Below are 12660 nucleotides of genomic sequence, written 5' to 3'. Positions count from 1 at the left end.
ATTGCAGTGAAGTCTGATCCAAATAATTTTAAAGCAATATATGTATTTGTATATTGTAATCAGGAAGAAGAGAGCAAGTGAGCACAATATACACCCGAACAAGAAGGTATATACAGAATTGGGCTACTGCATGGAAAACAGCATCCTGGTTGCCATGGCAACCACTTTAGATGACGATCGTATGACGCGACACACAGTCTCCACAGTCTGTACCTATGTACCAAATATGAAACGAGAAAGTTGAAAACTTTGGGAGTTAGAGTGCGGACAGGAATGGATGGAAAACAGCATCCTGGTTGCCATGGCAACCACTTTAGATGACGAACATATGAAGCGACACACTGTCTCCACAGTCTGTACCTATGTACCAAATATGAAACGTGAAAGTTGAAAACTTTGGGAGTTAGAGTGCGGACAGGAATGGATGGAAAACGGCATCCTGGTTGCCATGGCAACCACTTTAGATGACGAACGTATGACGCGACACACCGTCTCCACAGTCTGTACCTATGTACCAAATATGAAACGTGAAAGGTGAAAACTTTGGGAGTTAGAGTGTGGACAGGAACGGATGGAAAACAGCATCCTGGTTGCCATGGCAACCACTTTAGATGACGAACATATGATGCGACACACTGTCTCCACAGTCTGTACCTATGTACCAAATATGAAACGTGAAAGTTGAAAACTTTGGGAATTACAGTGCGGACAGGAACGGATGGAAAACAGCATCCTGGTTGCCATGGCAACCACTTTAGATGACGAACATATGATGCGACACACTGTCTCCACAGTCTGTACCTATGTACCAAATATGAAACGTGAAAGTTGAAAACTTTGGGAGTTAGAGTGCGGACAGGAATGGATGGAAAACAGCAACCACTTTCGATGATGAATGCATGTCACGCCACACCGTCTCCACAGTCTGCCCCAATGTACCAAATATGAAACGTAAAAGTTGAAAACTTTTGGAGTTAGAGTGCGGACAGGAACGGATGGAAAACAGCATCCACTTTAGATGACGAACGTATGTCGCGACACACCATCTCCACAGTCTGTACCTACGTACCAAATATGAAACGTGAAAGTTGAAAACTTTGGGAGTTAGAGTGCGGACATGAACGGACGGACAGACAGACAGATGGACTGACGACCGGTATCACATAATACACCCCGATATATATATATATATATATATATATATATATATATATATATATATATATATATATATATATATATATACACACACACACATCGGGCGTATAAAAAATAGTGTGGTGGATAAAAACATTAGAAAGGAAAAAATAACTTGCACCAAAAATTTTAACATTTTCACGCTCACGCTGACCCTGACGCTCACGCCGGGGGTATCGCTATAGCTCTCTGTTCTTCGAACAGGTGAGCTAAAAACAACTTGGTGAGGACACCCTCCAATTTGATGAGTATCTGATATTTTCAGATATCACACTGTTCATAGAATTAATTTTGGGAGGAAAGTGACCAGACTGTTGACAGGATTCAATCAGTGGCCTGTAGATATAGTAAATTACTTGTAAAATATTCTGAGAGTCCAAGAGTATGACAAAAGCTGGTGATTAACATTACAGAACGAAGAACTTGGAATGGTCCTGTGGTATATCATGCTGAGTGATTATATTTTTTACTGTAGGGATACATACATTTCTGACATATTCAATGGAACCTGGAACAACAGAAAACAAACAAGATTTCATTTTATTCTTGTGGTTTATTGCAATGTCACTCGTTGCATAAACCATTTCTTAAAAAAAAAAGATTTCAAAAATCTTCAAAATCATTGATTGAAAGAACACCAGGTGGGTTATTGGCTTCATGGTTTGGGTGGTGGGCTTGGGATCTTAGGATCCTGAGTTCAAATCCCACTCTTCTGTTTAATTAATATCAGGTGGGGTTGACTCTGCCTGTCATCCTTCTGAGGTGGGCAAAATGAGTGCCAGCTTACTGGTATCCTGTGTTGGAGTGGCGACCCATCCAGGATTGTGCCCAATAGCCAAGGAGACTGCTTCGGCAGCACCAATGCTCTTCACAGAGTGTGGTCTCAATGGATGGATGGACCAGGTGGGTTGACTCAGCCTGTCATCCTCATGAAGTCAGCAAAATGAGTACCAAGTTAGGCCGAGGTCACATTAGCCACGGCGGCCGTGGGGTCTCCAAAATCTACGGCCACTAGCAATTATACCCGCGGCCGCAGTATTTCCACGGTCACACAATGTAGCAGTTACATATGTTTTTATTTTTCGGGGAGCCGCACGGCGTATTTAGAAATTGTGATGACCGAAAACGTGGGGGTGCCGTACGGTCTTTGATTTGGTGTCGCACGGTGACCTTAGGGCGTTCCTGCGGCAGCCATAGAATTTTCAAGGCAGACGCAAGGTGCCCGCAAGGCGACCGCAGGGAGGCCCTAAGGCGAATGTGCGGCCAGACGGACGGTAACGAGTAGGTTCTTTTTTTTTACCAGTTCTTTTGTTTCGACTTGTCGAATTGTTACGACGAACGTAGAAATGAAAAAAAATTACAACTCCGCGCTATAATTCCACGGCGACCCTATGGCCTGTAAAATATAGCCATATGGCGTAGGGCCACCCTCAGGCCATCTCAGAAACTCTGCGCCGCCGCACGTTTGTCAATTCAGAGGGCGTACGGCCACCGTATCCTCGCCGTAGAGCAAATGTGACTTAGGCCTTACTGGGGTAATAAGCCATTTGAGTATCCTGCCTTGGAGTGGCGACCCATCCAGGACTGTACTCCACATCCAAATGAAACTGACCCGGCAGCCCAATGCTCGTCACGGCATTAAACAAAACAATCAAACGGAGAAAGTTCAAATATACAATGGTGACGACACATTACACTGTATCACACTGTATTCTCCGAGTCAGTATCCTTCCGGTCAATACTCCCTGGTCAGTGCTCTCCTCATTAATACTACCCTGGTAATATGAAAGATGATCTGAGGAATGGTTCATGACTTCAGTTAATGGTTTACAAAACTGAAACAGAAGAGCTCCATATCGTTAGTCCAGCAACATTTTCAACTCAGCCAATTTAAGCAACAGCAAAAGGACTTCAACCACAAAGTCATCATCAAGTTATCAACAATCAATGTGATGGTTGAAATTGCTTCTCCCTGATCAGCTTTGCAATGTGCAGCTCTGTCGGAGACAAAGTGCATCGCATTAAAAAAAACAGCCGTTTTTACAGCCATTTTTCCCAACTGAGCAGGGGTTAGCTTTTCTTGAGGCAATGATTTATGGTCGGATGCCTTTCCTGACGCCAACCCTGGTCACCTCTTATGACACACAGGGAAATGGTACACCTATTAAAACCGGGGCATACACCGGGACCAATACACTGGTAATCATTTTGCCAACCTCGAAAGGATGACAGACCGAGTCAACCCCCTGGTGTTAATTCAGCAGCCAATGGGGCTTGAACTCAGGACCTTCGGATCCCAAGCCAGCCACCCTAACCACTAAGCTAACACCAGTATTTCATTTTAAAAGTCCATTCTCCTGAATTAGGAAACATTTATGCCAACAACACACAGTACATACTATAAACGTAATGCAGCACAATTTACATGTAATGACCACTCGATTGCGACATTGTGCAACAAAATTATGATGACGTCACTCTTCAAAATTCATTCTTGTGGATGAATTATGGTAGAATAAAGTACACTGCCCTAAATTAAACCTTATAAACGTGGAGGAACAACAGATATAATGATCAAAATGAAGATGGGGATCGTCACCGTTCAGGTCGGGGTCTAACCGGAGTGGCCTCAAAATGAATGTCACTCTGATTAGATTCCTACCAGTGGGGTCTCCACTCGGGCAACCAACCCCATCAGATGATCCACCTCATGCTCAGGTGAAGTACACAACTGCTGTGCAGACTGACCGTGCTTTTTAACCCCCCGGGGATCTTTGCCTGGTCGAGGGTTAATCAATGACCATCACCGCCGCGCCTCAGCACAGAGCACTCTTTCCTGTGTGTTTTATATTTCACGGCGATGGCCCCGCTTCACACAGGAGTGACAATGGCTTCATCAGCTTGAGCTGTGACCTCCTGAACCAGAACGGGAGGACAGCCAACTGAACTACAGCATGATGACTGAGAAATCTCAGGTATGAGAGGGTGGAAAAAATCTGAAACACTGAACCCAAAATATTTACCAAACTAATTTATACCTGCAAGAGAAAAATGGGATGAAGATCAACAGTGAACATTAAGCTTACACTTGGGAGGGTGAAGTTGGTGGCGGGGGGTGGGAGGGTCACATTGAGGAGATAGTTCTCTGAAGACCACCAGCCTGCATTCTGGTGGCCCTCAAAGAAATATCGAGAAAAGAGCAGAAAAAGAGAAGGTGAGGGGAGGGGGGGGTCACATTGAGGAGATAGTTCTCTGAAGACCACCAGCCTGCATTCTGGCGGCCCTCAAAGAAATATCGAGAAAAGAGCAGAAAAAGGGAAGCTGAAAGCTGAAAGAAATTGGGATGATGATTGGAGTTCTGGGTCTGCAGTCGTGGTGTCATTTAACGAATTCACCTGGAAAGAAAGGGAAGATTGTGAGACATTCGAGACGGGAAAGGAGAGGCCACATTGAGGAGATATATCTGTCATCGCCACACCAGCCTGCATCAAGGCAGCCCCTCAAAGAACGACAATATCTGAAAAAGAACAGACAAGACAGTATCTACAAAGGAAGGTAAAAAGTTTTGATTGTCAGAGTTCAAAATCGGTAGTACGGTAGTCGATCATCACAATCACCTGGAAAGTAAGGAAAGCTGTGAAAAGATTTTCCACCCTGAAGAAAGAACGTCACGCTGGGAGGAGTTTTCCGTTGAGAAGGGTACAGGTATGGGGCAATTTTCAGACAGAATTTGGTTCGGGTTTGTGTTCAGATTAGTTTCCCAGACATACCTACGATTGTACTCCAGTCATCATGATCTGTTGTTCGGGGCAGAGTTCCTTCACTGTAGACTGGAATAATTTCCAGAAGGAACTTTTTCAATATTTGATGTCGACTCGGTTTGTTGTTTTGCTTTGAATTTTTGCCGTTTTCTTCCAGGTCATCAAGACTGCTGTTCACCACCATCTCAGATCATCAAACATCCAAAACCATGACTTCATTCTTGGTGAGTAGGCTAGACATTCGCAGGGACAAAACGCCAAAAGAAGATATGGTAAGATACGGTGAAACACGGAAATATGATACGAAAACACAACACGTGAACTAAAAGATAGAGAGACACGACAGATCCGGTCTGAAAACATAGCTTTGAGAAACTGCACGATCAAAGTCTAACTCACTCAAACCCAGAACTGGAAGTTCATGTTTATTTTGTCCAACAGTTGCCCTGCTGTCCGTCCCATTATCAGTAAATGCTCTCTATCACCTTGCTCTTCCATGAGGCTCCATCTTACGGAGAAACTGTACAAATGGAGGATATTAAAAGAGTATAAAAAAAGAAGGCTCCTTACCATCAAAATTACAAAGAGGGACATCATCTGTACCACTTGGGGTTTGAAATCTGCAAAACAATGTGTTGGAATCAAATATAAACACGATCAGGAAACAGCTCCACCAGTGAGTAATAACATTATTGCCTCACAATTACAGGTGAGCAACCACAGCATGTGTGCACAAACATGTTCATGCAAATAAAATACTTCAGTTGGAAAACGGAATCAAAGCCCCCACCTCCAGAGTGGGCCCTTTCATGGGATCCGCATGAAGCATCCTTGCCAGAAGAGAAACCAATAGTTGGCTTGCACAGCGCGGCGGATTGTACAGCACTGCATTGAAGATCATGAAGTCATCTGATGTCTGTGAAGAAGCAAAACAGATGTATTTGTGACAAAATCTGGACCCATCATCACAATCGGATACTTACATTTACATGACAAGAATATTCCAAACAAGCACTCCCTGATGCAATAACCAAGACTTGACTCGAAACGAACAAAATATATTTTGATCCATCAACTAAATGATGGTGTGCAATACAGAAGTTTTCGTCGTGAGCCAAAAAACAAATCCGGCAACCACTGGAGATCTCAACCACTGGAGATAAAGTCGATGGGTTGATTGAATAAATTTGTGACAATTCAAAATTTTAGCAGACATAACGAAACATAACAAACAAGATTTACAAAAGAGAATACAAGTGATTGATGAAACAATCATGTGTTTCATCCCACAGTGTTGAAGAAAATAGATCACGCGTCCAAAGCGGAATATCTCGCGGAACCTCTTTGCACACCCTGACACTCTCAGCGAGAGCTGTCAATCCCCTGTGCAGATTCTGTTTTCAAAATAACAATTACAGAGAGCGGTTATGTTCAAAAAAAGCAACTCTGCACAAAGTAATGATGACACGTCTTTGTGATAATGATCATGACATCATTATAAACAATACTCACTTTCATGATGTCAAATGCAGAAAATTCCGGTCCAACAAGTAATTTTGTGAACAGGATGCCAAGTGCCCACACATCAACCGGGGGACCTTCGTGGCTACTCTCGAAGAACATCTCCGGTGCTATATAGTCATTTGATCCATGGCAGTCATCAAATTTTTCACCTTGCGTGAAAACGCGAGCAAGGCCAAAGCCGACAACCTTCACGTCCCACAGGTCATTGCAAAGCATGCTGTCAAGCTGGGGAATAAACGGAAATCAAAATGTTTTTTAAAAACATTAATATGTTAAAAGAAAGATTCAAATTTGAATGAGAAGGGCAGACAGGAAAAAAAAAAAAACAATTCCAGGAACAGAAAAGTTAAAAAAAATCCTCTGCTGATGTCAAGATTTTATCCAATAATAGGAGGAACTTGAAGTGAGAGTTGATTGCGAAGAGAACGAATGATAGAGTCACAGTAAGTGAGACTTTGTTTAGCTGGAGGAAAGGAAGAGGAGGCTACAAGATGTAGAGGTGTGATGGGAAAGAGAAAATATCTGGAGATGTACCAATCCAGGTAAACAACAACACCGTGTTGGCGTATTTAGTACCGGATTTAGGGGTGGCCAGGTGGGGCCATGGCCCCAGGGCCCCCCCACATTTAGGGGCCCCCCACAATTTCGATGACATTTTGAAAATCCCTTGAAAATGTGGTTCTAAAGTTTTATTGTCGATGAATGTAGATTGTAAACTCTGTTTTTCAACCATCATTTCAACTGAATCCGATGTGCTCAATTCCATGCAGGTTGACAGTATCATATCCGAGTTCGCTGCTGCGAAGTCGCGCAGGAAGTTTGTCCATTGATTAAGGCACCGTGTGTATGTTCATTGATGTGGATGACACTGCCGTATATTTGCGGTCGCTGGAAGTTGGCTTTAATCACCATTTTGGATTTCTCTTGCCCAGAGGGTTTTTAGAAGTTCGAAGATTTTGAGTCGAAGTTCGTAGTATGATTAATGACATTGAGCCATTTGTTATTTTCTTATATTAGTCCATCTCTATCTCTTACTCTTGTAGCAACAGCATTTTTTCTGATTTTATTTCAGAATGAGCTCATAGATAAGTCATCAGTTCATAGATAAGTCACCAGCCATATCAATAACAATCCGTCCATCTTGTCATATTGTCAGCTTTAATTGTAATTTGTGAACATATATGCCAAATCATTCCTAATGAGGATCTGCCAAGCTGTTCTTAATGAGGATCTGCAAATGAGGATTTGCAAATCTATAGATACAAGTTCAGTTGTTGATTAAAAAGCAGTTATAATTTAAGTTGTTGATTAATCTCCAACTTTGGGGGCCCCCCACAATCATTGTGCCTACGGCCCCCCACATGGTAAATCCAGCCCTGGGCGTATTATATCAAGAGAAAGGGGCGATATGAAGGAGGGAATTAATGGAGTAGTTTCTGTGTGGATGGATATTTGGGATGGAAGAATAGTTAGGAATGTATACGAGGCTCCTGGTGCAAAGGAAGAAAGGTGAATAAAGAATTCCAAACGGCACGTGGGAAGGGAAGAGTATTGATTGTGGGTGATTTTAATTTGCCAGGAATTGATTGGGTTCAGGAACAGGGAAAGGGAAGATGAAGAATTTCTCAATCCAGTCAAGGATTGCTTATTTATCCAGTTTGTACATAACCACACGAGGAGTGTTCGATCTCTCATTAGAAATAATAATAACTAGATGACCCGTGAACCCGTTGGGTTCCCATTGTGACAGCAGTTGATGAAACAAGGACAAATGTGTCCAAGAGCAGCATCCTAAAAGGTTTTGTCTTCACCAGAAGAAGAAGAACAGGAAGAGGAAGAAGAATAAAAAATGAAATAATAATAATAAAACAACAACAACAACTTCTGATATTTCGTCACGTGCCGTCACGTCACATCCGTCATGGACGATCTTCGTTCATGATGAGAAAATAGTGTATTTACGAAATTACAATACATTAAATGGAATAATCTTTAAATAGTAACGTGAACTTTTCGAAACTTAAAAGCAAATGTTCGAATATATTTAAAAGTTTATGATAGATGCTCTCAAAAGGCACCCTCAATGCGAGGATGTGTACAGGTGCTTAGTATTTAAGTAGATCCGGATCCTGTGTATAAAAGAGCTGAGTCCAAAAGGTTTTGTCAGAAGAAGAAGAAGAAGAAGAAGAAGAAGAAGAAGAAGAAGAAGAAGAAGAACGCCAACGCCGCTGCCCTCTTAGAGCAGCGTTCGCTATGTGAGACGCTGCTAAAAAATCATTTCAAGAAAAAAAAAGATAGCTCCAGCAAACTATACCGCTGAGGTTGTTTGCATTGATCAAATACTCCTGAAGAGGACTTGACTGAATCGGGAATTGATTATTTGATAATTTTTTTTCTTGCCCGATTTGAATGAAACTTGATACTGCACACTGCAGGAGAATGGTGAGTAAGGTAGCCCTAAATTTTTGCGCTATTGTGTACCGTTTTGGCTGTATTTCAGGAACATACATACATACATACATACATGATGAGAGTTTTCGTAATATATAGATAGATAGATAGTAATAACATAATAACTAATTGCTCAAATTTGTAATTATGTCATTACTAATTAGTAATAACTCAAATATGGTGGAAAAGGATGAGCAAGAACAGCATTCATGGACAGGTGGTCATTACATAGCATGTGTAAGTGGAATATGTGAAGATGAGGTTGAGATTGAAGAATGTGGCTTCCAAATGTGAGGAAGGCAAATTTTGAGAGTACGAGGAGAGAGAGGTACCATAAATTGCGATAAACTAACAGGAGGGTAATCAGTATCAGAAAAAATGGGTACCTTAAAGGATAAAATGTTCAATATGTTCACAATGCCGCCGCGAATACAGATATAACTGGAAGTGCACTCGGTGGACTGCATACCTCCACCACGTAATGCCTGATCCACGAGAACATATCCGGCCCAATACGTTTTTGAAATATCATGCTACATATCGTTTTTGGCCCAATCTCTCAATGGTGAAGAATCACTTTAAAATAAATAATTCTCGTGCCCAGATCCGGATTCAGATCTTCACCAAAATTGAATCAATTCTACCTTGTCACGCACCCGTGTTCACCAAGTTTTGTCAGAATCAGTCTACAAATTTTTGAGATGTCGTGCTATATATCATTTTTGGCCTCATCTCCAAATGGTGGTGAATCGCTGAAAAAAATTCTGGGACTCGGATCCGGATCTTCACCAAAATCTAATCAGTTTGTCATCCTCACACACCCAACCTGCCCACCAAATGTCATCCGGATCTAATCCACAACTTTGAGATATTCTGCACAAAACAGACAGACAGACAGAGAGGGGTGAAAACATAACATCCTTCACCTTCAGTGGCGGAGGTAAGAATAGGATCACTGGACCCAAAGCTTATCTGGGCCCTGGCCTAATGTTGCAACCCAAATTTGGTCGCATTCTGACTGGTGGATCTGGAGAGAAAGGTTTTTGAAGGAATTTGTGCAATTTTCCCAAACATTTACGAAGTCCGCCAGTTTGACACATTTCCGGTCATGTGATCGGATTGACTTCCACAATTTAAGTAACATCCCTACCCTGGCCCAGGTTTCAAGCCAAATTTGGTCACATTCTGACGAGTTGGTCGAGAGAAGATTTTGGAAGGAATTTGCACGACCACCATTTTGACACGCTTCTGGTCAAGTGATTAGTTTGGCGGAGGGCAGAGGAGCTCCTTGTGAGCCAACGGCCATCCGTATCTGGTGCTCATCTGTGCCTTTGGACATCCTCCCACAGTTGGGTTACTTTTGTTTTTGTTTTTTTTACGAGGTTGGTGGCAGGATTTGCACTCCGGCCACCGTAAACCACTTCATTCTGCAAAACATACAACAAAAATGCACAGAAAACTGATAACCCACTCCGTTGGAGTACCTCCTGTGCTGCTGTCCTTCAAAGACATCGGTATTGAAGCACACTCTGAGGTTCGGAGACCGGATAGTGGCGAGATCATGGCGGGTGGATACACCTACTATTAGTCTGGTCGCTCTGATGGCAACAATGCCCAAGGAGATGCTGTCGCTGTGTCCAAAAACTGACTCCAATGATAATTGAGGTAACACTAATCATGGAGCGTATGATGAGACAAAGGATTGGTCACTCCTTGGGTGTCGTTTCCCTGGTCTCTGTATATGCTCCGACTGGGGTGAGTGATCTCACCACGAGGGATGCATTCTATGCCGCACTCGAGTCTGTGGTTCATCAGTGCCCCAGGAAAGATACACTTCTCATCTTGGGGGATTTAAATGCATCGACTGGAACTGATAGGGATGGACATGAGACAGGTGTTGGTCCCCATGGGTCTGGAAAGGTGAATCAGAAGAACACAAAGTTCCTTGGCTTTGCAAGAAATCGTGGACTGAGGGTGGCTGGTTCATGGTTTCAGCGCCCACAGGTTCATCGCTGGACGAGGAATTCCAATACTGGTGGTGTGGCAAAGGAGATTGACCACGTGCTCGTTGGACGCTGGAGGATGATCAAGAACTGCAGGATCTACCGTAGTGCCCAGTTCCTCAATATCAACCACAGACTTGTACCAACTCTGAAGTTGTAGCTTAAATCTGGGAGAATGGTACCATCTCAGCCTACGCTGGATGTTGGCAAGGTCAAGGATGAGAGGGTACCTGAGGACTTTGTGAACAGGTTGAGTGGGGATTTGGGGGAGGAGTGGGATCTGGGTGCTCTGGGAAATCCTGAAAAATTGTGGAATGCCTTCAAGACCACCATCCTTGATGTTGCCAGTGGAAGTCTTGGAACTCACCGTAGGGTGAATAATTTTGTCTCTCAAGGGACACAGGTTACCAATGATCAGTCATAGGGTCAGGCTTAATGGCAGAGCTCAGCTATTCAGGGAGTTGAGATATAAAACTGCACATGTGCTGAGGGAGGACACGTGTGCTGAGGGAAAAAAAGTTTTTTGAAGAAATCGACGAAGTCGACCATTTTGACCTACTTAAAGTCACGTGATCGGAACAAACTTTGCAATCCCTGTTACCAGTTAGAAGTGGAACGTTGCTGCCAAATTCAGCTGGATCAGCCCAGCGGTTTGGCTGGAGAAGCTGAAATAGAAAACGGATGGACGGTGCGCAATGACAATACCTTATCTGGAATTTGAATGCCAGATAATTTTAGAATTAAGGATGCACTGTGACAGTGGGTGTTTCTGTCCTTCACAAACTGCAACTCGACTTAAATGGGTATTTAATTTTGATATCTTCACTTCTCACTATACTGGAGGTCTGGTGGTGGTCGTATGGCAGCTTTGCTGCCGGGGTAGCTATCATTTCTTGAAGCGCGACTGTCGCTGATGCAGTGCCCCTCTACCAGTACACACACTGGAACTGGTACTCATTTCACCGACCTCGGAAGGATGACAGGCTGAGTCAACCCCCTGGTGTATTAATTAAGCGGCCGACGGGGCTTAAACTGAGGACCCTAGGATCCCAAGCCGCCACCCTAACCACTGAGCCAACACCATGCTCCTTGGAAGTCTCATTAAGTGTAACAAGAACAAAAAGGGTGGATAAGTGACAGCCACCCCACCTCCTTCATTCATAACCATAATACAATTTTGTTGTTTCTTGCCCCCTCAACTTCCCAACCCCACTCTTCCTTGCTGTTCTGCACAAAAAATGGTTTCCATTGCAGTGTTACACAGAATGTGTCAGAGTCTACATTTGTCTCGTTGGTTACCTTGATATTCTGATGAAAAACGTTCTTGCTGTGCATGTACGCAAAAGCAGAAGCCATCTGGAAGGAGGAGATAAAAAATGTTAAAACATGGAGACAGATTGTGATTGTGAAGATTTTACAATTTTGAAAGTCAATGATTTCTATCATCATCACACTGAGGTTGAAAGCACTTTCAGCACACAGGTCAGGTAGGTCAGGTATGGGAGCATGTGCCAGAACAGCTCGTCGCTACGTCCACTTTCTGCCGGTACTCCAGGGGCCTCCGTCTGGCCATCCCCCAGGCAGATGCCAGGCCCATCCCCATCTCCTTGAGATGGTGGTCAACCTGCTGCAACCACGAGGCACGTGGTCGGCCCACTGGCCTCCTCCACTCATGAGACTCCCTCGCTGAGAGAATCTGGTGAGCAGGATCAGCGTCAGGAAAA

The sequence above is a fragment of the Eptatretus burgeri genome, chromosome 5 (assembly GCF_056783735.1).
Source record: "Eptatretus burgeri isolate ZD-2024b chromosome 5, Ebu_testis_v1, whole genome shotgun sequence".
Lineage (NCBI taxonomy): Eukaryota > Metazoa > Chordata > Myxini > Myxiniformes > Myxinidae > Eptatretus > Eptatretus burgeri.
Note: the sequence above shows the minus strand (reverse complement) of the source record.